The sequence below is a fragment of the Hylaeus volcanicus genome, chromosome 3 (genome assembly GCF_026283585.1).
Source record: "Hylaeus volcanicus isolate JK05 chromosome 3, UHH_iyHylVolc1.0_haploid, whole genome shotgun sequence".
Taxonomy (NCBI): Eukaryota; Metazoa; Arthropoda; class Insecta; order Hymenoptera; family Colletidae; genus Hylaeus; species Hylaeus volcanicus.
The window spans coordinates 16117434-16141921 of NC_071978.1; positions in this window are offsets into that span (position 1 = coordinate 16117434).

The window sequence follows — 24488 nt, forward strand, 5'->3', positions numbered from 1 at the left end:
CTCTCTCTCTCTCTCTCTCTCTCTCTCTCTCTCTCTCTCTCTCTCTCGCACGCACGCACGCACGCACGCACGCACGCACGCACGCACGCACGCACACACGCACTCTCAAGCAGACGGGATACATACTTATCGAACTGACATCTCTTATTCTATACGACGTACAGTATATATGTATTACACTTTCCAACGATAGGAAAGATATTTCATACGATATTAAATCTGATGATGAAAGCTTGGAAGACAAGCTAGAGAAGGACTGACTATCAAATCCTTATGGCGGCTGTGGAAGAGGACAAAAGAATGACATACCATGTGGATAAACTTGTGACAATTGTCAAAGCATATTCTTGATGAACTACCACTTTTTCTGCTAACCAAATAGAAAGCAATTCCGGAAATAGACGACGAATCTATTTCAGAATAATTATTTTAACATGTTCTAAACGCATTTTCATGTTCAGTTTTTGGATAAATATTGTCTTTAAAAAGCGCCGGACAATTATGCATCAACCTTATATTATAACATTTTTAACAACGTATTAAAACAATTTTAAAACATTTCTAATTGAAAAAAAATGTATAGCCTAGATATGAGAGTTAGCCTCCATTTGATAATTTACTAATTTCATTTTGTTAACTAAGTTCACAGTTTTATAATTTTTAACCGACTTCGGAAAGGAGGAGGTTACTCTATTCGACATGTATATATATATTTTTTTTGTATGTATGTTACTCGATTACATCTAAACGACTCGACCAATCGGGATGAAACCTTTTGCATCTTGTAGACCATATCTCGGGGGTGGTCCCGTTTTTAAAAAATTTTGGAATTTTTCACTTATTACACGTTTTTTTTTGCGAAAAACTGAAAAATTTTGTATTGCTTCTTATTTCGAAACGAATTGACCAAGCGGATTGAATCTTCTTGCATCTGATAGGGCTTCTTCGTTGCCTCTTAAAAGCTTAAAAAGACATTTGACCTACTTCCATTTTTTACCACTTTATTGCACTTTTTATCGAAAATTATACTATTTCACGTATGTTTGGCCTGAATTCGATGAAATCGATGAAACCCTTTACATTTTGCTGCCGGACTCGTTTTCGAGGTGATCACTTTGCAAAAATGATTTCTCTTTTTGTTTATAACTATTGTTATTGCAAAATTCCTATTTTTTCTTATTGTTTATAACTATTGTTATTGCAAAATTTCTATTTTTTTTGTTGGTTCATTAATTAATTCCGATTTCGATCCCGATTACTTCCATATTTGTATAACCTTCCAGCATTCCTGATAATCTCATTTGCAACTATATAGGGTGTCCCAAAAATATTGGATGTCCTTGAATGGGGTGTTTCGGGGGGTGATTTGAAACAATTTTTTCTGTTTTTGGAATATCCCCTTAACGAAGCCTCGAACACCATTTTCGCTAAGGAAAAATTGTTTTAAATCACCACCCCACCCGCCCCGGAACCACCCCTTTCAAGGACCTCCAACGTTTTTGGGTCATCCTGTATATTGCTCATAACTATTGTTATTGCATGAAACCGATTGGTTATAGATTGCCACTAAAAAGAGTGAATAAAATAATTTTTGGAAAAAAAATATAACCGACTTCGAAAAAATATTAAAATTGCACTAAAAAGTATGAAATAATTTCTATTTCATTTATATTAAATGATATTCAATAATATATTAAATTTCTATTTCCTTTATATTAAAATATGTTAAATAATATTTTCGTAGTCGGCACAAAATTAAAGATTACTTACATTAAAAATTACCAAATTTGGTTTAACTTTCTGTCGGAGGGACAAAACTTATGCCCTTAATTTATTGCTATCATCATATCTACTTTAGACATCATATACTGTTCGGCAAATAAAGTGGACACGATATAAAACTCTCCGTTGAAACAGGGAAAAATGCGAATTTATTTAAAAGTACCAAGGTGTACAACGATTGATGTTCTCTCTGATCGCTCGTGCGTCTTCGAGTTCTACAAATCGAAATCCGAGTTCTCCTCGCCGGGTGACAATCGAAGATACCTCGCACCACCACTCCTCACCGTAGGTACCATCCCCGTCGTAGTCCAGGAGGCGCGCTCATTGGCCCTGGTTTTGGGACCAAGGCCCAATCAGGGCGCCCGGCTCTCACGCGCACCCTCGTCGCTGCGCCCCCGCTAACGGTATCGCGGAGCAAGGGTAGGTGGTCGCTCGGCGTCCCGCGGAAAGCCCCAGGCCACTCATGGGTTTTTCCAAGCCCACGGCATGCTCGACCACCGAGGCTCGGGACTACGCGAAATTCTAAAAACCTCGTAAACGGTCACCCCTAGATGGATATTGCCGGCAATATCAGCCATCGACTCGAAACAGCCTCGCTTCGCTAGCATGCCGGAAACTATTGTCACCTTTCGCTGTTTCTCCGCATCGCCCGAGGAAGAATATTAACGACCCTAACGGCACACGATTACAAAGAAGCCTAAATTCTCCCAACACTCGAGTTCTATCCGGAACATACACATTAACACTTTTCTCCATCGGCGCCTCCACCAAAAACTATTCCAAATCTACTCAGACAGTACCTTCACGTAGACATTTATTGTCTGGCTGAGCGTTTCATAGGACAATACCTCGGCTATACGGTCAAACCTGAACCCACACGAAGGTGATGTGTTTGTGAAACGACAAACAGTCGCCTAATAACTGATTATTAGTACCAGTGACCACTGGTAGGGTTTCTTATTCTAACGAACCCTCACACAGTCGACGAGGAAAGAGAATAGAAAGATAAGCCCTCTCCATTATTAAATTTCATCGAGGCAAGTACTCGGAAAGCACGTAAAACTCTAGTCTTGAGCAATTGTAGGGAGTTTTGGTTTTGGGTCCTCTTTTTCTGGAGAAGTCTATTGCCGTCAACAAGCCCAGGGGGCCGACCTGGACTTTCACGTAGACAGTATACATGTATACATTAAAAGCATTCAACATTGCGCCTTCACCAAAAACTAACTCAACCAGGAATTAAAAATTTTTAATTTTGCGTCGACTACGAAAAGATTATTTAACATAATTTAATATAAAGGAAATAGAAATTTAATATATTATTGAATATCATTTAATATAAACGAAATAATAATTATTTCATACTTTTTAGTGCAATTTTAATATTTTTTCGAAGTCGGTTATATTTTTTTCCAAAAATTATTTTTTCTATATGTGTAAGTTTGACGCCTTTTCAAACTTGGTCACCTACACGTCTACGTCATGTACGTAACTAAAGGTGACTGAGTAACGCTCATTAGAAACAACATACCGGCAGCGAGGCATTCGCTGGTCAGCCGTTACGTGGCACAGTACCGACAAACTAAACAGCTACTGTAAAGCCGGAAACATATTTAAATCGAGATACCCACATTGTGTTGATTCAGGTGCGGTATTAGCTTTAAGGTAGTTTTAAGAGTTATTCTAATTGTAAGTGAGAGTTTATATGTGAATTACAGTGATTATTTACTGCAACAACAAGGGTCAATTTATTTTCCACGCCACTCTGCCGAGTTTAATAAGCCTCTGATTTCGAGGCTTATATATGTTTACATATTTTTGGTCAAATAGTAGTTTAATATTATATACACTTTATAGCAGTTTCACATACACATATCATATATATGTAATGTATACATTATCGTATATAGTAAATTCACATAAATATATCGTATATGTATATGTATACTATGTAATATTTTTAATTTTTGTTTGTTCCCGCTGTGAACTCGTTCCAACTCATAGTCCACACCCGTTGGCACTTTCGCAAAATTTCTAACGATTCGTTTAGCCTCAAATCGGTTTATTCCTCGTTTCGTGAACAAGCCAGTCGCAATAAAGTGCACGAATGGTAACTTTGCCTCGCCGACGAAACGAGGCTCATACAACGTCCACTTATTACCATATCTCTTCCAAATATCCTAACTAGACGTGACCAAGATATTAAAAGCAAGAGGTAATAAACACCTCGATGGCTAACAGAATTACGAAGTGGACTGAACTGGAATTAATTGCACCTATGTCGTCCCATGTCTGACTCTGACAGATATCATGAATTTTATCCACTTTACATGTAGGTAGAATATTTACTTAAAATTGTATAAATATTATCATTCGTAAATTATTGACAATTTTAAAAGAAATTATAAGTTTGAAGTGATGATCCCTAGTGATCACCGTAACTGCTATTGTCCTAATATTTATTATGAGTCTCTTAATATTCTTAATATTAAACGCAGATATATAATAAATATAATATAATAAACTTATAATAATAATAATAATAAAATGTAATATAATAAACTCTTAATATTAAGTGCAGAAATTAATTCTGTGCCTTTCTGTTTAATCATTTACATGTATTATAACTGAATTTGTTTATTATTGTAGTTAAAGTAAAACTATTCACTATTCACTCTTTACTTTATTACGTTAAATTACTAACCTTCTAAATCATCAACCTAATCTCTATTGCTATGATTCTATATAATACAATACATAACGTAAGTCTTAACCTGATGGTCGCTACAATGTACTTGTACTTATATACAAAGTTCAGTAGCCAATAAATTTTGCTTATTGTTGTTCTTCTAACAGATTAGAAGTGTATTTGACAATTATTAGGTATAGGAATTAAATTCTGTGTTTTTAGATAGACTTTTAGTTTAGACATTTACATTTTAACAATTTCGATGCTAAACATTATTTATTATAGAGATTTACAAATGAATATTATAATATACATTCAATAAGTAAACATTCAAATTACGTTTGATTTCCAAATACCATAATTATATTTATTATACAAACATTAGATATAATTGCAATTACTATACAAGTATAATTACATTTTCTTTTTGCCTTTAAATTCACGAAAGAATTTTTTTATATGAAACTGAAAATTTCAGTAACGATTTTTAGAGTAAACATTTCCGATCAAAATTTCAGTAAAATAGGATTGATTACATTGCGATGGACATATAAATTTAAAATTGAATTTATTTCAAACCATTTGTGTTTTATTAAAAATACAATTATAAATACCGATTTGGAATACTCTTTATTTCGCGACGAGTGGAATACGTATTTAGTTGCTGGGGCTGGCAAATTATTCCGTGTAAAGAGGAAATACATCACACAGATCAGAAGTTGCGATAAGGTTGCATACGTGATTAAATGCGTTGAAGCTATTTGGACACAGATAGCGACGTCAGTAGCGAATCGATCGATTTTATCCGACTGCTAAATTCGAAGGCTGTGGCGAAGGTTCAGGAAGGAGCAGAGGGATGATAAACGTCACGTCGATACTCGAAGGAGCCGAGACCGTAGGAAATTGGGTTGCAGGCAGACGCCACTTTCGTCTGACCCTACGTATACGTGTTCGCCAGGTACGGTATTCCTTTTCGCATTACGATGCTTGTCGCAACACGTTGGATCTATGTCAATGACCGTCGCAAACGTCTGACCGACTAAATCAACTGGAAATAATAACGTCACTAATTTATCGTTCGATGTTAATAGCCTGGGACCCACTTTGGTCAACTGTCGGAGAATCTCTGATGCGGTCGGGAATAACTGAGACGATACTAAAAAAGTCAAGAATGTGTGATTCCAAGAAGAATATTCGTAGCAAACGTAACTTGCATTCATTATTCTAGGTTTTTGTCGATAGGTATTCTTGTTGTGTTACAAATGTTATTTCAAAATATAAGAGAAACACGCTTAATGCACTTTAGTGATACCATTGTTTTCCCTTTTTTAAAAATAAAGATTACTTTAAGGTATACAGGACATTAAATTGTTTAAAAAATATACGAATTAATTTTTTTTTATTTCAATGTCTTATCGATTATTTTAGATACTTCTTTTATGGGGTACTATTACAAAGTATATCTACATATATATCTTTTAAGCATTTAAAATTCTATATCCCAAATTAGATATCCGATAAAATTCTACGATAGTACTATTGATAAATATATACAATGATATATAAATACAAAGGAATGTTTTAATATGTAAATACGAAGGAAAATTTGAATATGCATAAACTTTCATTTATACTCGCCTGGTGTGAGAAGTTGCAATCAGATTATTTGTAAACCATTCTATTGCATTATAACAACAATAGTTAAATATTGATAATAGGATTAAATCAGAAATTAAAAGTGTACATAATAGATATGTGACACCAAAGCCACGTAAGCTTATAAAATGTTAAAAGCACATTAATATTAGATCTACCACACTGATCAATTTGACTCACATATATGTATTATATCAAACTGCTTTCTAAAATTAATTCCTTTTTCAATTACTAATAAAGTTTTTGTCACAATTTTTTATGAAAATTACTTAAATAGGGAACTAATTAGATCGACAAAACGATTTGCTCTACTCTCCTCTAACTTCGAAAATATAGCAATATACAGGCTGAGACAGCTAAACTGTTACAGAGCGATAATGTCTAAACTATCGTAGATACAAAAGAATCTCACAGGATAAAGTTAGAAGGTTCGAGGGGAGGGGCTATCGTATATGACTATTGTTTTTTATTTTTGGTCCAGATGCTGAAGCTGTATCAAAGTCACCGCCATTCTTTTTAATGGAATCATGGGATTTTGTTTACACATTCAGGACTTTGAATGCGTGTGTAACCTGGGGACTGGGGGTAGAATACTATTACAGTTGTACTGTATTCGAGCGAGGACTTCATATAATTACGAGCGAACTTCACTTGCAGGTAAGTTCGTTTGTTCGTTAAATTATACTGGTTTGTTCATGCATGTAACATATTGTTAAAAAAAACAACGTAAAAGGCTTGAATCCTATTCCATATAGTTGGGTCTTATTTTCATCATAAATAAAATTAACCTAGATCTGTCTAGTAGCTGGCAAAGTAGTAATGAAGGAAGTGAACACAGGAGAGTCCTTCCGTTACTTAAACTTTAGTTACTCCAGCTAAAACAAAATACGTGTACCTTATTTTTAACTACCATACAAACAACAAAGTTTGTTGATTATATGTAATAATTTTCTCGTATTACTGACACAACAAAAATTAAATTTATTCTTCCAGTAAATCACAAACTTAGTATGCTCTAAACAGTCTATTTATTCATTGACGATTGTACGAGACAAACATTTTTGATCTTCTGTGGTAATTTAGGTATGAACAAAATTTTGTGTACAAAATATATTTAAATAAAGCCATAAAATGAAGAAGTTTAGAAAGAAGTCAAATGTAGAAAATAATAAACTCTGTTTAAATTAACAAAAATATCAACATAAAAATTAAATAATAAATTTGACAACTTTTACAGACTATACTAAATCACTGAGACGTCTCCATTGAAAATCAGTAAATTTCTAAGCGTTATATCTTGAAAACTAATACAAATCGGGGGAATATATTAAAGCTTAATAAATTCGTCTTGAAAAGCACTATCGCATGACCCAAATAAAGAAATTATAGTTCTATTTAAAAAACGAAACTTCACCATAAATTTTCGTTTGCGCCAGTATATAGATCCCATTTTATCATGCAATTTATATATAAACAATTTGTTCGTATCATCAATACTTATTGAAATGTGAGTCTGTCACACTTTAGCGCGGACACCCTGTATTATCTTACTCTCTTTCAGAATGTACTTTACGTATTTATCGAAATCTCAAGCTACAATCCTTACGGCGGAACTACAAGAATTCTGTGCTTGACTGGATACGAGTTATTCGTGTCATTTCATTTTGGAAAGTACGCAAGGCCGATAAATATACGATACCTAGTAGAGTGATGGAAAACCAGAAGCCATTGTATTCCACTGAAATCTTATCTCCGATTGAAATTTTCTTGTTCCGTCGCCTCTTATTTCGATATGTTTCACTCGAGAAATCAGGAAAGAAATATCGCAACAAATTACAGAATAGGGAAACGTTGAACGATTTAACGAACTTGAATCGGTACCAGGGAAAATATTGAGACGAATTGTAAACGTGAAAAAAAAAGAGCGTACCGAATTACATGATAAATCACAAACGAATGGAAGGTAGATACGAAAGTGGACTACGTTGATAAATCGTGGAAAAAAAGGTTAGAGCAAACGACAAGGGTAAAGCATGAAACGCAGATCGAATCGAACGAACTTTGACAATAAATCATAGGTCGTAAAATATAGAGCTTTTAGTATCAAGAACCGGCACGAATTGTATTCCAAGATTTATACGGTGTGATCCTCGTAGTCTGATCGCTTTGAATACCGATAGATTAGTGTCGGAGAGATTCATTTTTTGCACTATTAAGCACGCTTTGAATCTGCATGCATGTAATTGTCTTTGAAAGACGTAACAATCACATTCTCTGTTCAGAATTTTATTACTTGGCTATGTCAAGGTTACGTTCCTTTACTTCATAGGACACTTGACAAATTATTCGTTAAATTTCGTTTTTCCGATCTCAGGTTTCGACAGTATGACAGACCAATATTACCGCGTACTTCATGAATTTGTTTTCTAGCAAATAGATAATGTATGCTTAACCTTTTCGATGCTCTGCGCGAGTATACTCGTCAAATTATTTTGTTCTTATTGTACTCAAGACGAGTAAACTCATTAACTCATTAACAATAAGCTCATGCGATTTAACTCGTCTTGAGCACAACAAAAACAAAATAATTTGACGGGTATACTCGCGCAAAACACCGAAAAAGTTAAATTTAGAGTGTTTTGCTCTAGACGCTAAGAATTAATACAGATGTGTAACGTAAGTTATTATTTTGATAATAAAAGTGATAATAAATTTGTTTAAAAAAAAAAATAATAGTATATCAAAGTTTCGTTCGTTCTGTCTAATAATTGCTGCCATGAATGACTATAAACTTATTCCGTGGCCAACTGCAATCAATTTAAATTTATAAATATACTTTATAAAGAGAATATATGTTTTTTTATCGAATTCAAACGTCCTCATTTTACAATAACAAAATAAAAAATCAGATTATTTAACCTAATTTAATTTATTACATTATATTTATTATTCATTTCATAGGTTTTCTTGAGACTGGTAAAACTCATTCTTTAGCAAAGTAGTGCTATCTAATATGTATAAAGAAACAGATGGACTGTCCAATCAATTCCTATCGTCCATACAAGCTTACAATGAATACAATAAAATAATGCTTCTAAGATGCGTATTATCATTTTTGAAGTGTTGATTGTTTTTTATCTCTTCTACAATTCATTTTCAAATATCCTTATTTTACCTTATCTTACCTCTCTTATTTAGTTCCTCTTACTTTTGTTTATTCATTGTACAATATTTTCTCAAACGTTAATATATTATGACGTTTTATTATTTTTTCATTGTTTCTGAAGTAAAAGGTTGATAATTATTTTCATACATGGCCTTAACAATCTTATCATCGAAAATGACTCCTAGAAATGACGTGAAAACCTTTATAAATATATTCATATGTAATAATTAAATATAACAATTACTTCTGTCAAGATGAAACTTTTCTCATGTTAACCGTATCTCCAATCTTAGATCACTCTGATGTTTTTAAATAGAATCTATTACTTTTCTTTGAAGCATATGTAAATAACACAAGAACTTTGACTGCACTACATGATACATAATATTATTTGCAAAGTTGGAAATAGCACCGGTTTAAACTTCTGTTTGAGAGACCAGCAAAGTAAACCTGCAGGACATACATTCGCTGTCTCTCAAAAGAAGAGACAGCCTGGACGGAAAACTGCTCAGGTTTGCACATGTTTTAATTTAAAGTTTTCCAGCGAAGCACTGTTCCTCCGTCTGAGGGATACTAAAAGGATTCCAAAAATATTCTATTAAACAGAAGATTCCCTTTGGAACAAGGACATGACTGAAAATGTGTGGTTTAATAAAAAAGAATGGTCACCGCGACGCGATATTACTATTAACTTGGTTATCATGTCTGCAATTTTAGTTGTTGAATAGAGAACGATCAATACTGCATCAACTCTCGCAACACAAAGCTATTTTTTGTTATGTGGGCTTTCAATGAGTATTTTGTAGATTTTTAATGAAAACCTATAATGTCTGACAACTTTATAAAAACTTTATTTTGCACCCTTCATTCCAAGATATATTCAGAGTCTAAAGTGTTCCATTAAATCTGAAAAGATGTTGAATAAACAGTTTTATTATTAATTTTGTTAAGAATCCAAAACTTCCTAAAATTAATTATTACAAGTTACTTCTACTTTGACAATCATTAAAATCCTGATGCAACACAGTAAATATAAAAACTTTTTATACATCATCACATTTTATAACCACATGCAATTGTCCTATTGAATTTATTACATTTATGCACTTTTTCTGTATTTTTATGAAACAATATTGTGTTTACGTAAAAAGAGATAGTTTTTATACAATACTTCATACTTAAACAGAAAACGTAATTAATTCTATAGTAAAGTTTATATCTGAGTGATTACAGTTTACATCGTATTTGTACCTGTCTACATGTACATCTACAAAGACAATGTATACAAGAACGATATGGAAAGTAACAATGAATGAAATGGTTAGCATTACACGAACGATGCAACGTGCAACAAACAGTTATTTACATTTCAATAGTGCTTTAAACATTCTAAATATTACAAAAGATTATAATTTTCCTTTACAAAATAAATACATATATTGCTATGTTTTACTAGATCACAAATAATACCCCAACGTTTCGGTTCTAAACGCAAATTTTCTTCAGAGAGAAGTATGTCACGTACAATAATAAATCTTACTGAATTATCCGACACTATCTGGAATAGAAAATACTGTTTGAATGCAAAACCTGTAACGCTTCTTGGCATACCATGTTCTCCGTTCTATCTTCTGAGACAAAAATAAATAAGGTTCTGCTGATATTCACCACTGTAGTGCGTTAATGTTACTATCGATTCTATCGAAAGTTTTCATAAGATAACAAAATTACCAAATTTTATACTCAACAAGTCTTGTATAAAATTTTACTCTAAAAGCAACCGTAGATATTGTATATTTTATGGATGTTGCACAGTCCAATAATTCTCTCCTTCTGCAAAAATTGTACAATATTCTACAGATCAAATTTTACACCCGTCTACCCTGTAGATACGTTTAAAGATTCGTCGTGATGCAATAATAAACAACTAAAACTGCGTTTTATTCACGTAAATGGATAATTTCCGAGTTTAAATAAAATATAATGGCTTTTAACGTAATTAAAATTACAAATATATCCGGTAATATAATATATTGATAAGTGATATTTATTGTGAGAGTCATTTGATTTTATTTATTATGCATATGCACACTCGCATTGAAAAGTTCTCAGAATCTTAGGAAATGTAGAACATGAATGAATTCTCATGATAAAACCACGTAAGTCATAAAAAGAAACCGATACGAATTAATTCTCGCAAATATGGACGAAATGTAAATTATATCGTATGATAAGGAGTTTAGGAAGAAGTCAACTAACAACTATAAATCTTCATCTCACCCAAATCCCCCATTTTTTAAAGAAAAATTATTGTATAAGTTGATATTCAGCTATTCATTTCATTCATATAATATATTTTACTAATCTTTTATTTCTTTTAAATGTGAAGTTAATCAAAATAAAACTTATCGATTTAAAACTGTTCATTAAAATTTTCAATTGAATGCATCCTATTATAATTTTTGTTTAAAAATATATCATACTCTTTAAAGTAACCCACTTTGCAAATTTTAATATAGATTTATATTTAATTATAATACTCCTGAATCTGAAGATGACAGGTAGGAAGTCAATAATCGAAACGTAATAAAGTTTCATCCAATTTAGTCTTCACTTCTGAATTCAAAATGGGAATTGACTTTTTTAATAATGAAATATAGTAGATTCAGTTAAAATTAGCATTGTTATAAACATTAATTTAATATTCACATTCATTCATCAAAACTAATACATTGTTAAAACTATATAATCATTTCTTACAAAATATGTTTCCTTTTAGTGTAACGTTTATAATAAATCACATTATTTTTTAATAGTATACATACTTAAAAGTTCGTTTGTAGATAAAATAATTACTTTGGATATTACTTCAAACTTTTATTCAATAACTGTATTTCATTAATGCAGTCGGCACAAGTGATGCAAAAATTTAATTTTTATGATTTTTGAATAACGATAGAAACTATGGTTGACAAACGGTATCAAAATATAACTATTCAAATATGTGCTCAGCATATATTTTTGGCAATTTCTATTTTTAGAATACCGTATACAAATGTGCATATAGAATTTTAACTGTACGAAGTTTGTTAAATATTCACATAATCGTTTGGAGCTGTCAGGTCTGTTTACAGTCTCGGCTTACAGAAGCTTTCAAACCCAGAAATTTTGTTCTACACTTTTGTGTGAATGTAAAGCGTATTGAAAAATACAAAGTACAATTTTTCAAACAGAAATTCGCTTTGAAGGGATAAAATCAGATATAGTATTCGATAACGTGAAGATACAAATTAAAAAATTGTACAGATTTTTATATTCCAACGCACTACTGTAACTAAAAATTTTTTCGACTCGCCATTCATCAACAAGTTCATTTTTTAATTGTTTTATGTTCAAAATTTTAACCTCGAGAAATAAAAGTAACCACCTTTTACGACAAAACGCAACATTTTTGACTATTTATTGAAATATAAAGAAATGTAATTTATTTACATCTAATGTTTACAGAACAATTGTCTCGATTAATGCTCATATTTCCACATTTAGATACAGGTAATAATGCATGTAATTAAAATGTATTATTCTATGGAATGCTTTATTTCTGGTACACTATTTGAAAACATTGTTTTTAAATGTACGTTTGTTTTACACGTAACTTTAAACAAGTTTATTTTAAAATAACATCTTCTCAGCTAGTACAGATAAAATCTCAAATGCTAATCAGCCGATGGCTCTAAAATTTTAACACGTTATTCTAAATAACAAGCATATTTTCATTTCAAAATTCTTTATGAACTCAAATCACCTGCACCGTCAAAACATTACTTTCTGAAATAAAGTATCTGCACAAGCAAAAGAACAATACAAACTATTTATATTACCATTCCAGAAAAATAATGTTATGTAGTCTATAAATAAATTTATACACAGCGCGAACAAGTTTTACATCATTGAATATTGTGTTCACTCATAAAAAGAAACATAAAAATTGGTCAATTTTTTAACCGTAACATCAATCTGCTCTTTTAAATCTCTAAAAGCTTAGCATTGGAAGATGTTGAGCAGAAATATTTTATTCGATAATTTCTCTGACAAATTTCGTCGTGTACAGAGCAGTTTATGAACAAATTCTAGTTGTCAAATTAAATGACTTATCGCATACAGTCTTGATCGTGTCGTTTATGCGCAAGAACGAGGGCGGAAAGTGGCGGCTGTCTGCAACCTAATTCCCGCGCGACTCTCCGTCAAGAACCGGTACCCGGGCGGTGTTTATCGTCGGTTTATACACCCCCTTGGCAGGTCCAGGCCACGAAGTAACCCTCGAGGTGGTTGTGAAATGTTGCCCTGCAGTTTATGCGGCTCGACTACAACATGGAACTTTCAAGCTGAATTAGGCGATAGCCTTGAGCATTAACGAGACATTCAATGTTAAGCAATCATAAACGCTTGATACGGATCGAAGAAATTATTTAACGCATTTCAGACGAATATATTTTTACAACACTAGCTCGATTAGGCAACAGTTTCATAGTTCTATAATGGTAAATAATAGGATGGACTTTTCACAAAATATATGTAAAAGCTTTTCTTTAAAAAAAAGTCAGCGATACGATACATCTAGCTTTTATATTTAACCCGCAATAACGTTTTTTATGTTAAAAATGAATTGACAATTATAAGGTAAAGTTTAAGGGTACTTTTTATATATAATATATTAATCTTTATTAAATTAGGCCCAACTATCAGAAAACACGTGTAAAAAATTTGGTTCATATCGGCCTAACCGTTTCTGAGGAAAGTGTACCTTTGTATCAAAAACCTAGGTTTTCAGGAGACGCAAAAAACTAAAAATTTCTATTTCCCGTTCGATTATCGATATAAATGTTATCAAATCGTATTTAATCTTATCAAAATCGATTAAAACACTGCTTTTTCGGAAATTTACTGTCTTTTTTACCCTAGAAAACAATACCCTATGGCTGTGACCAAGGTAACCGCGTCTTCGGTCTTCCGTAAATTTGACTGTCGTTTTCTCTTCGAGAAAGTTGTCAGTTGTATTTCCTTATATTTTTTACAGTTCTATTGCGTTCTTTTTATTAACTTCGTGTCGTCGAAGTTTTTTTTTGTAAGAAAAAAAGAAATTTTGTGAAAAAAGAAATTCCATTTTTTTTTTCAAAAAATTTTGTTTACCACTTCTAGTGCTTCAAATTCAATTTTCTTTGCGTAGAATTGTTCAGAATCGCTTAAATTTAATAAAAAAAAATAAAAAAACGTGATTTTTTTTCATTTTTTGATATTTCAAGACCCTTACACGTCATCCTAATATATGTAAATGCGCCACAGTACTGACGTAGTAATATATGTGTATTTAAAAAAATTGTTGTTATACGAATTGTTTTTATGTTATGGCAGTCATATTCTTATTAGATAGTCTGTAAAATGGCTCATACAGCAATGTCAATGTTGAGAGAGGTCATACAACGGAACTTAGTAAGCTCGACCTACGCTTGGCATTCGACTTTCGGACACGAAAATTCCTGGCGACAAGTAGAAAGAGCCGCATTGACCCATATTCTCGAATGTCGTTTCTTGGCAAATCTGTTTCACAAAATGCGCCACAAGTTGCCAAGCATTGACTATATATCGACTTCGACGCTCGCTCGCATCGATCCTTTGCGAATTATTCAAAGTCCTGTTACTACAGGGTGAATATTACACTTGCACATTTTCCAATAAAGCCCGAGAGTTAATTGAAACGTCGGTAGAGATTGGATTCTCGAGAATTCGCTACGTTTGGTTAGATTTTTTAGTCTTTCCTTTAACTATGTATTTTTTTCTCATGGGACTTTTTACAGAAACGAAGTTCTTATTAACAATGTTGTGGGTAACACTAAATTACACGAATTAAAGAAAAAGCGTAAATTAAATATATGTAGATAGAGTAAACAAAATTAAAGGTATCAACGATTTTCAATAATTACTAGTGTTTATTTTCTTTTTACTTAATCATTTTTCGTTGTGCATAACTCAAAATACTAATCGAAGTGGGAAACTTTCGGGTAACTATAGCAATTAGACTTTGTCATTACAGGAAACTAACAATTTTGTATTTAAAAATAGGAATAAAGAAACTGTGCTACTTTTGACTATTTTACTAAGACTGGCGGTAACATTAAATTAATATGTGTAGTAAATTCATAAACCATGTAGTATTTTATAAGACAATATATTTTAATTGAAATTTGAATAAAAGAATGTAATAAAAATGTATAAAAAATGAAAAAAACATAGGTATTTACTCAGTCTGATTGAGGCATTTATAGAAATAGTTGAGAAACATCAAGATTATTTTTATAAAACAGAACTAAATGAAGTTATATAAATTCCTGAACCTCCAATTACCACATGACCGATTACAAAATTATAAAAATTTATATTTCGAAATATTCTGCCCGCTAACATCAAAAGGAACGCCCTGTAAACACAGGTGCTCGCGATTCAACCGTTCATACGAAGTTTCGTAGTAAATTTATATTTTGCAGTACGCGTTTGAAATTATGCCCATATTTTTTTCCAATATCTGGTGAAATTCACTTTACTCTAAAACGGGTATATGAAACCTCGCAATGGCTTAAATAAAAAATTAAAACATCACAGCAATCTCGATGTGTAATGAACATAAACCTGCGTCGAGTATCGGGACTCATTTCGAAGCTGGCACCGAAATTATTTTCGCATTCCCTTCGATTAGTCGAAACTTTGTTGATTGCAAAGCATGGTCTATCATGAAACGAGCGTGCTTAAAACGACCGTTTTACGTTAAAATTCAATGAGCACATTTGGTCAGAGCTTTTGGAATTGTAACGAGGGATTTGGCCCGATACCTGGAACCGTTGAACTTTTCAAAATATGCTGATTAAACGTAATTGAGCGGCAATTCGTAAAATCAAAGGGCACAACCATTCGTAAAATCGTGAAACGCACGAGCTTTCAATGGCACGCGTACGGGTAAACCTGGGGGCTGATTTATTGGCAGACTGCAACTTCGTCAGTCGTTGAATTACGATAAAGAAGAGTACATCCCGTTGTACGTCACGGTTTTCATAGCAAAATAACGTAACAGGTAACATGTTGCATCGAATATTTCAACAAAGTCGCGAACTCGTCGAGATGATAAATTGTAAGACACGCGTTATTTCATTTCCATACTGTTCCGTCCGACGCAAGGAACAATTACGGGAAGGTCAACGAAAGTTTGGAACATACTCGCGAAGAAGGACTATTTTTAAGAGTCATGCTGATATTGCCAGAAATATCAGTATAGTCACGATCGTCCATGAAACCTTTAGAATTTCGTTCGTTTCTGTCCTCAATAGTCGTTATTGTCCTAAGCTTGAAAAAGTCAAGGGTGATGCACGCCTGTCCAATATACGAGTCTCACTTGGCGAAAGTGCCGACGTTGCTGTCTCTACCTGAGTCCTTGACGTCCCGTAAACAGGTGACCACTCACCCTCTTCTCGATAACGTTGCATTTCGAAGACGTTACAATGAGAGAGTGGGTGTGGACCCGAAGACACGTTGATTAGGCCTCGTACGAAAGGCAGAATTCCAATCAGCTCGTTCACTTATGGAGGTGGCAACCGATCGAAGGCGTGACATCTTGAGTCGTCTTCGGTTGTCGCCCCAAACGAAAAGTCATTCACATAAAGGCAGTCAACGAAGTCAGACATACAAATTTCTCACGACCAAGAGATCTGGAATCCATCATTCGGGATTTTTACATACGAAACAGTCGCGTGAAGTTAATTCCGCGTGGCGTTTTAAGACGACGACACGTCTCTTCAATAAAAAGTACGGGCCTTATAAACCCCGAGATTTTCACGCAACAAATCGCGCTGTAGACGGAAGACATACCCATTTGTCTCCATTGATCTGTATTCTACTTTTTTTATAATTAACACAAATACCTATAATTCTACTGTGTAATATTTATTACGCTATCGCAAATTTATGTGAAAGTAGAATATTTTCTAATGTGTCTTTCTTTTATACCGGGTGATTCACGAGAAACAGAACACCTAATTATCTCAGTTCGACTTAAAGATAGAAGAAAATGTTAAAGGAAAAAGTTGTACTGTTCAAGGGGGAAAATATGAGGATATAAAAAAATTTTAGAATTTTGTAATTTTCAAGGTCTTTTGAAGGTTATCGGTAATTTTTGGATTACATCCTATATTTTCAACATCATAAGATTGTAGCTGACGCAAGACGAGTACAACGATGTGTTACACTATGACCTTCAAATGACCTTGATTTGACTGACCTTGACTGAGAAATGAGAAATTTCCGTCTGATCAACGAAAATGTAATTTCTTAAACCATTTCAACACGTGTATACTGTTAATGGAAGGTAATTTCTAAGCATACATAAACGTGTTTATCAATAAGCTACTGGTATTTACTACCGAGTCGGTTATTGTCATTGAAGAATTCCGAATGTATCAGTTTATCGATATCAGTTGAACGATGCGTTATTCAAAGGATGAGAGGTTCAAGGTTCAGGTCAAGGTCGTTTGAAGGTCATAGTGTAACACATCGTTGTACTCGTCTTGACGTCAACTACAATCTTATGATGTTGAAAATATAGGATGTAATCCAAAAATTACCGATGACTTTCAAAAAACTTTGGAAATTACAAAATTCGGAATTTTTTTTTATATCCTCATATTTGCCCCCTTAAAGAGTACAACTTTTTCCTTTAACATTTTCTTCTATCTTTAAGTCGAACCGAGATAATTAGGTGTTCTGTTTCTCGTGAATCACCCGGTATATGTATATGTATTATCATTCTGCAGCTATTTTGCAAGAAAGAAAAATCTGTATTTTTTTAAAGGGTTGATTACACTCCCTCAAACTTTACCATGGCAACAACGAAAAAATGTTTTGTACAACTCTACTAGCGTACAACATTCCAAATTCGTCTGAACTTCCAAGTTCCTTAATTTCCCTTGCAAGCAAAAATTAAACTACACTCTGTGCATCCCCCTTAACCCAGGAATTATCTTTCCAGCTCTTAGCTGTACGTACAGGAACGTTCCATCGAGCGACCTGCGGGGAATTTTTCTCATTTCCCTTACAGCTGGACCATTAGAGGTTCGAAACTCCTAAAGTACCTGAATTTAGAAAATATTGTTGAGTTTCGGCATAACGAGTTAACAAGAACTTTAATAAATAACAACCAGCTTTACAATAGAAATGTGTACAATAGAAATGCAATTAAATGAATCTGACAGCTTGACAGGCGATCGATCCGATCGCCTTCTTCTCGCTGTCTTCTTGTTCCGGTTGCGAGCACCAACGGGCCTTGGATCCATCCAAAGGGTGCTCGCAACAATATTTCGGTGAAACGAACAGTCATCTAATTACGAGTCTTCGTAGTATTAAATTGCAAATGGCCTAATAGTTGCCGAGATATTGGATCACATAAGTTTTGTCCCGCTAGATCGCCGAAATATCACACTGTGTGCCGGTCGGAACTTGCCCTCAAAGCAGAAGCGGTTTATAACTAACAAAATTGTATGTGGCATCGTTTGTTAGCGCAGCAGTCACTGCGTCATATGTGTTGGCGATCGGGAATATAATAAAACATTTTGTCACGATCTCGACGAGAATTTAAAATAATCTTGATCTCACCCAAATCTCGATATCGATCTCGAATGTTACAAGTAATCTCGATCTCAAATCACATCTCGTAATCGAGACGAGATCGAGACGAGATCGAGATTTATCTCGTCTCGTGCGCACACTAGTCAAATTTTCAACCGCACCCTGTATATCACTACGTTCATTCTTCTAATCAGTATAAAGAATTTCCTTAAGAATGAACAAATCAATTGAAAACATTTTTTGGTAAGGTGGCTTCACTTAATTTTTCCATAATGGAAACCTCGTGTATGGAAACCTCGGTCGGTAGCGGGATGACCCCGAAAGTCCGGCGATGCCGGGGCCTTTCCTCCGGGTGAACATGTGGCGTCCCAAAAGTACCGTTGGGTCTGAACGTGACCGTGCCAAAGCTACCCTTCGGAAAGACCGAGTTTATGATAGGAAAGCGGCCGTTGAGAACGAAGCAAATTAAGATTTTAACATTATGGCAGGGTCATCGACTAAACTAAATTACTAAAACGACTCGAAATGTCGACTCAAAAACGGCTACTTAACGATCCCGTCATAAACAGACTTTCGAAATCCTCGACCAGGTGGTCCGTGGAACGGAACACATACTCTTGCAAATCATTCTCCAGTTACCATCCCAATCCCAAACCCTTTCAAACCCTCCAGTGTAACTCGAACACCCTACCCATCGGCAATATTTTTCAGAGGAAAGAAGGAGGTATTTTTCGAAGATCACCGAGTTCGGAGAACACCTCGATGCATCATATTCGAGCGGGCACACGAGCCGGAAACGTGATCCTCGTTCGGAAATCGAGGAAAGGGAGCTAAACTTCTGAGAGGGTGGCGAAGCACGTGCGGCAGATGTACGACGTCGAATATTCATACGTCATCGGGGCCGTTTTATTTACGACATGTTGGATCCCTTCGAGGGTACGCCAAGAGGTGAGTCGTATTAAATCACAATTGCGCGGCGGCCATCCCCTTGTTCGCGCGATTTTTATCTTGCGCCACCGAGCGTTGGGCAGAGAGGACCATCAATTTTCATTAGGCGTCGACAAAACTCGGACTGCTCGCGGGCCAGGCTTTTGTCGGGTTTTTGGCCGCGACAGGACACCGTGGGTGAACGCGGGACAAGATAGGGGCGCGATCGGCCCTCTCACCCCCGTCATCCGGTCACCTCACCGTGCTTTACACGGCCATTGCGGTGATCGCCGGTTTCTGCACCGCGATTAGCCAGATTGGAACAAAGCGTGACGCGTTTTACGATAATTCGATTCGAAGGCCGATACTGATGGGCTCGAGCGCAGTATTTACCGATAGGGTGGAGCAAAACTTGATAACAAATTTTTCCAGCATCACAGAGTAACGCTAGATGAGTTAAAAAGCAATATGACGCTCAAAACTTGTGTGCAGTCTAATAAGTGGCAACTGGGGCCAGGGTTACATACCGTAACACAAAATACCGGTAATGTAGCAGTATTTTTCGATCATTTTTATAGAAACCGAAATTACCAGTATATTTATTTATATCTGCGGGAAATTTCTTCAGTTTTTTTATTTCAATACAACTTTCAAAGACTAAGTTAGACATAGTTGTGAGTATGTTGAGAAATGAACAATAAAAGACATAGCTATGAAAACTCTACTTAAAAGTTAGACATTATAAGTATATTGTTGAAATGTTTACATTATTCTCGTATACATTCGAAAGAAAATGTTATAGAATTTTTATATAAACTGAGAAATGATATAAGCGAATTATATTCATTAGCCGAAGTGACTTTGACAGTACCACTAACTCATGTTCGTGTAGAAGGTGTAAAAATCCTTGGAAAATTAAAAAAAAAAGTTGTTTTTGACGTTTTGCAACGCCTTCTTTCGGAACACTTTTTCTTGATGGTAATGTTAATTGGTGGCCACGATTTCGGCCTTCACTCTGATTATATGTAAAACCGCCAAAACAGCGTTCTAGCAAATGAGCATTATTCAGGTCCTCGTAAATAGTCATAATTGCTTGCATAAGATCTGCATATTGTATGCTGTATACGCCATTTATGGTTTGAGGCAATAAAATAAATAAATAAATAAGATCTGCACATAAGGCCGATTTGTGTTTATAATCATTACGCATGTACATATTGTAACCGTTCAATACGGAGATGTATCTATGTTATTATGTAGCTAGTTTTCACATTACTAATAATGTTTCAATATATTGTTTCGGGTCCTGTACCTGTAACAGCTCATAATCGGAAATAAAAACATATTTCAAGTCAGCCATAGCGTAAACGTTAAATCAAGATTTAATGCTCCACGCGCACAAGCCGCAATAAATTGTCCATTAAAATCGAACAATACGATAACGCGCTGGGTAAACATAGTTCATTAGATATTGCCATCCGCGGTTAACCATTCAACCCGCTAATGATTAATAGTTGTATGGAAATAGAAAGCAATTGCTTTCAGTTCCGCTAAAGGAACTCGTCAATTTTTATCAATAAACTTTGTCGACATTTATCTTCCTATCGGTAATTTATGAAACACTCTATACATCTGGGAGTTATGTGATTTCGACTGGTTTACGTAATGCATCCACCGATAATTCACGGGGAATACGATGCCACCTGCGACCTGGTTCATAAAACTGGCAAACTTATAATACCCGCCACTTTTCCACGAAATATTGATTAAATCTGAAAAATTCGTACCAAAGCAAAATTAATCGTACGAATACTACTTACATACAATGTGGTCTACAAAACTCTTTACAAGTCGACAGTAGTATTAGTCGAATAACACGTTTTTTTATAAACCCTCTAATACAAATAGTATACGTATAATACTGAATTATATTTTTGATGCTTGAGGTCTTAAAAATATTTCTATCAAGTTACATTTTTCGCTAATTCACCCTTTAACCATGTTCAAAATGAATAGAACAAAATCGATTTTCACTGATTTGAACCACCAGGAAGAAGAAATCCACGCCAGAAAGAATCAATTCTGCTTAACATGACGTGGAATATTCTTCGTGACTTTAAAACAGATTAATCAATTTTCATTCAGCCAATTTCAATTTGCCCATCTTTTTCAAGAACCGCCAGAAAGAGGAAAAATAGGGCTATAAACTCGTTTTTCTCAGATTTTTAAATACATGCCCGGTATAAAATCAAGGCATTTGTTTAAAACAATTTAAAAAAAATGGTTCAAGAAACTTTTTTTGTTCTGAAATAATTTTTATTTGATACTTCCATGTCTTCACTATAGAACGTAAAAGGTCATTTTCATCCGTTGCCTAGTTCAATAGCTATATTTTTTTGAAAAAAAAAAAAGGTAGCACAAAACTTTGAACAACTGTAAAATCGACAATTTTCACTATAAATCGAGATTTCAAACAGCAATACTCTTTAATACAAGCACATACCAAAGAAATAATTTGGACAAAATCAAATAGTTTTCGTACAAAGAATTCGAAAACATTATTTTTACGCATAAAGCTTTTAATTTTAAATGTTTAAATTAATCCAATGCCATAAACGAAACAGAGATTGAAGGACCAAATTCCATTCCATTTCGAAACTCATTCACATCCAATAGAATACAAGACATCAATCATTCAAAGTGATTAAGTAGTTTTCGAGATACCAAGTTGTAAAAAGATACGTGGATTATCCTGTATATATTTTTCATTTTAGTTTATTTGCAACCCTCCACGGTGACGTTAGAGAATCCAACCGCATATTAAGTCTTTGATACGGAGCCAATCTCGGTGAGTCATAGACTACAATTTTATTGGATTCCTATCACGGAATAAATTGTTAAATCAATTCTGCGTATCGGGAAAATTTCGTAGTCGATAGCCATTTTTTAAAAAGCTGTCATCCTTCAAATATTTAGTTGTAGAAATTCGTACTATTAATAGAATACAAAATAATATATACATGTAATAGAAACGGAGCAAAAGAAACATTTACTTAAAATCTACGAAACTACAACCTTAGCGCAAATAAAATAATATTTCTTTTTTTTTTTATAGATTGAACGGCGCGGCGGCGAATCAGCATCTTAAATATGATTATTAGCGACGACAGTTAAGAATGGAAAACGCAATTTCTGAAGAGAAGTTCTTATCCAGTGATGAGTATTTAATGAAAGAGGGTTGATATGTTTGTTCAACACTGTTGAAGTTTTCGCGTAAGGTAAGTTTAATTTGGGCTTTAATACGGAATTCCAGATATTTAGGACAGTCCAAGAGGATATGTTTCAAGATTATTACGGCTTTACAGGAATTGCATGTTGGAGGGTCAGATTTATAAAATATGTGCGAATGAATTAATTTGCTATTAAGAATTACATGTTGTCTTCTGTCTAAATGTTGTTGTTGAATCTCGCGGTTAATTGGCGCGTCGGTGTGTGTGTGTTTGAATGGCGGGCTCCTGGCCCGCGCGTTTTTGTTTCAAGTTCAATTGTTCGTTGAGAATATTGTCCTACAAGTATATTATATCAACTCGTGCAGATAAGTTGTTCTGTGATTTGTGGTACCAAAGGAAATCATTTTTCATCCGAAACCAAGTAAAAAGTCCAACAGTTGTAAGGGTAGAGATGTATAAAATAATTCTTCATAGACTTCTAGGTATTGATTGTAACCATTTTATAAGTAAGAGGTTTTGTTTATTTCTATGAAAATTATTGTTTCCTTTGTATCGTGCCGTATTTCCTTGTAATAATACGGTAAAGTGACTGATGATGAAAAATAACTTAAGTTATTTTTGTCGTATTATTACTGAAAAATTATTACGAACACAGTTATTTAAATAATAACTGTCAGAATAAAATAAAGTCTAATATTTAGTCACTCGTTCTTGTAAGATGTCAGGGCAACAAGACAGGCGTGAGACAGGACTCAAACAAATTGTAGGTAGGCTTAACGTTTACTATTATTCAAAACAAAGCATTTGACATGTAACATATAAACACATAAAAAGACATACAGAAAGGAAAACTTAAAAGTCCCAAGCCGTCCTTGAATGTCGTACACGACACATTTAATAAGTTTATTTTGCCAATAAATTAATTACAACCAATTTAATTTCAACGTATAATTTTCTTACCAATTCTTAAAACTAAAGCGCATTCCAATAAAATTCTTAAATTTTATAAAAATATTGTATGCTTTATTGTATACTTCAGCTTGGAAAAAGTATTTCTATATACAATCAAACTTGGAAATTAAAAGCTGGTAATTTCTACTTTGCAATGCGAATGTCCCTTCTGAGGAGATATCGTAAGTCCAGGCAAACTTTATTAGTGATTACACAGGATAAACTTATGGGAGCGTAAAATTTGTAAAAGTGTATGATTACTTGAAGGCTTCTATTCAAATATCACGAAAAATCAAATAAAAATATGCTGCATGTATTAAAATATATACAACTATATGTATACCAAATATGAGCTTGTATTAAATAGAAAAAGAATGTGTGAATAGTCTACACCTTGAAAAAGCGACAAAGAGCAATTTTATAA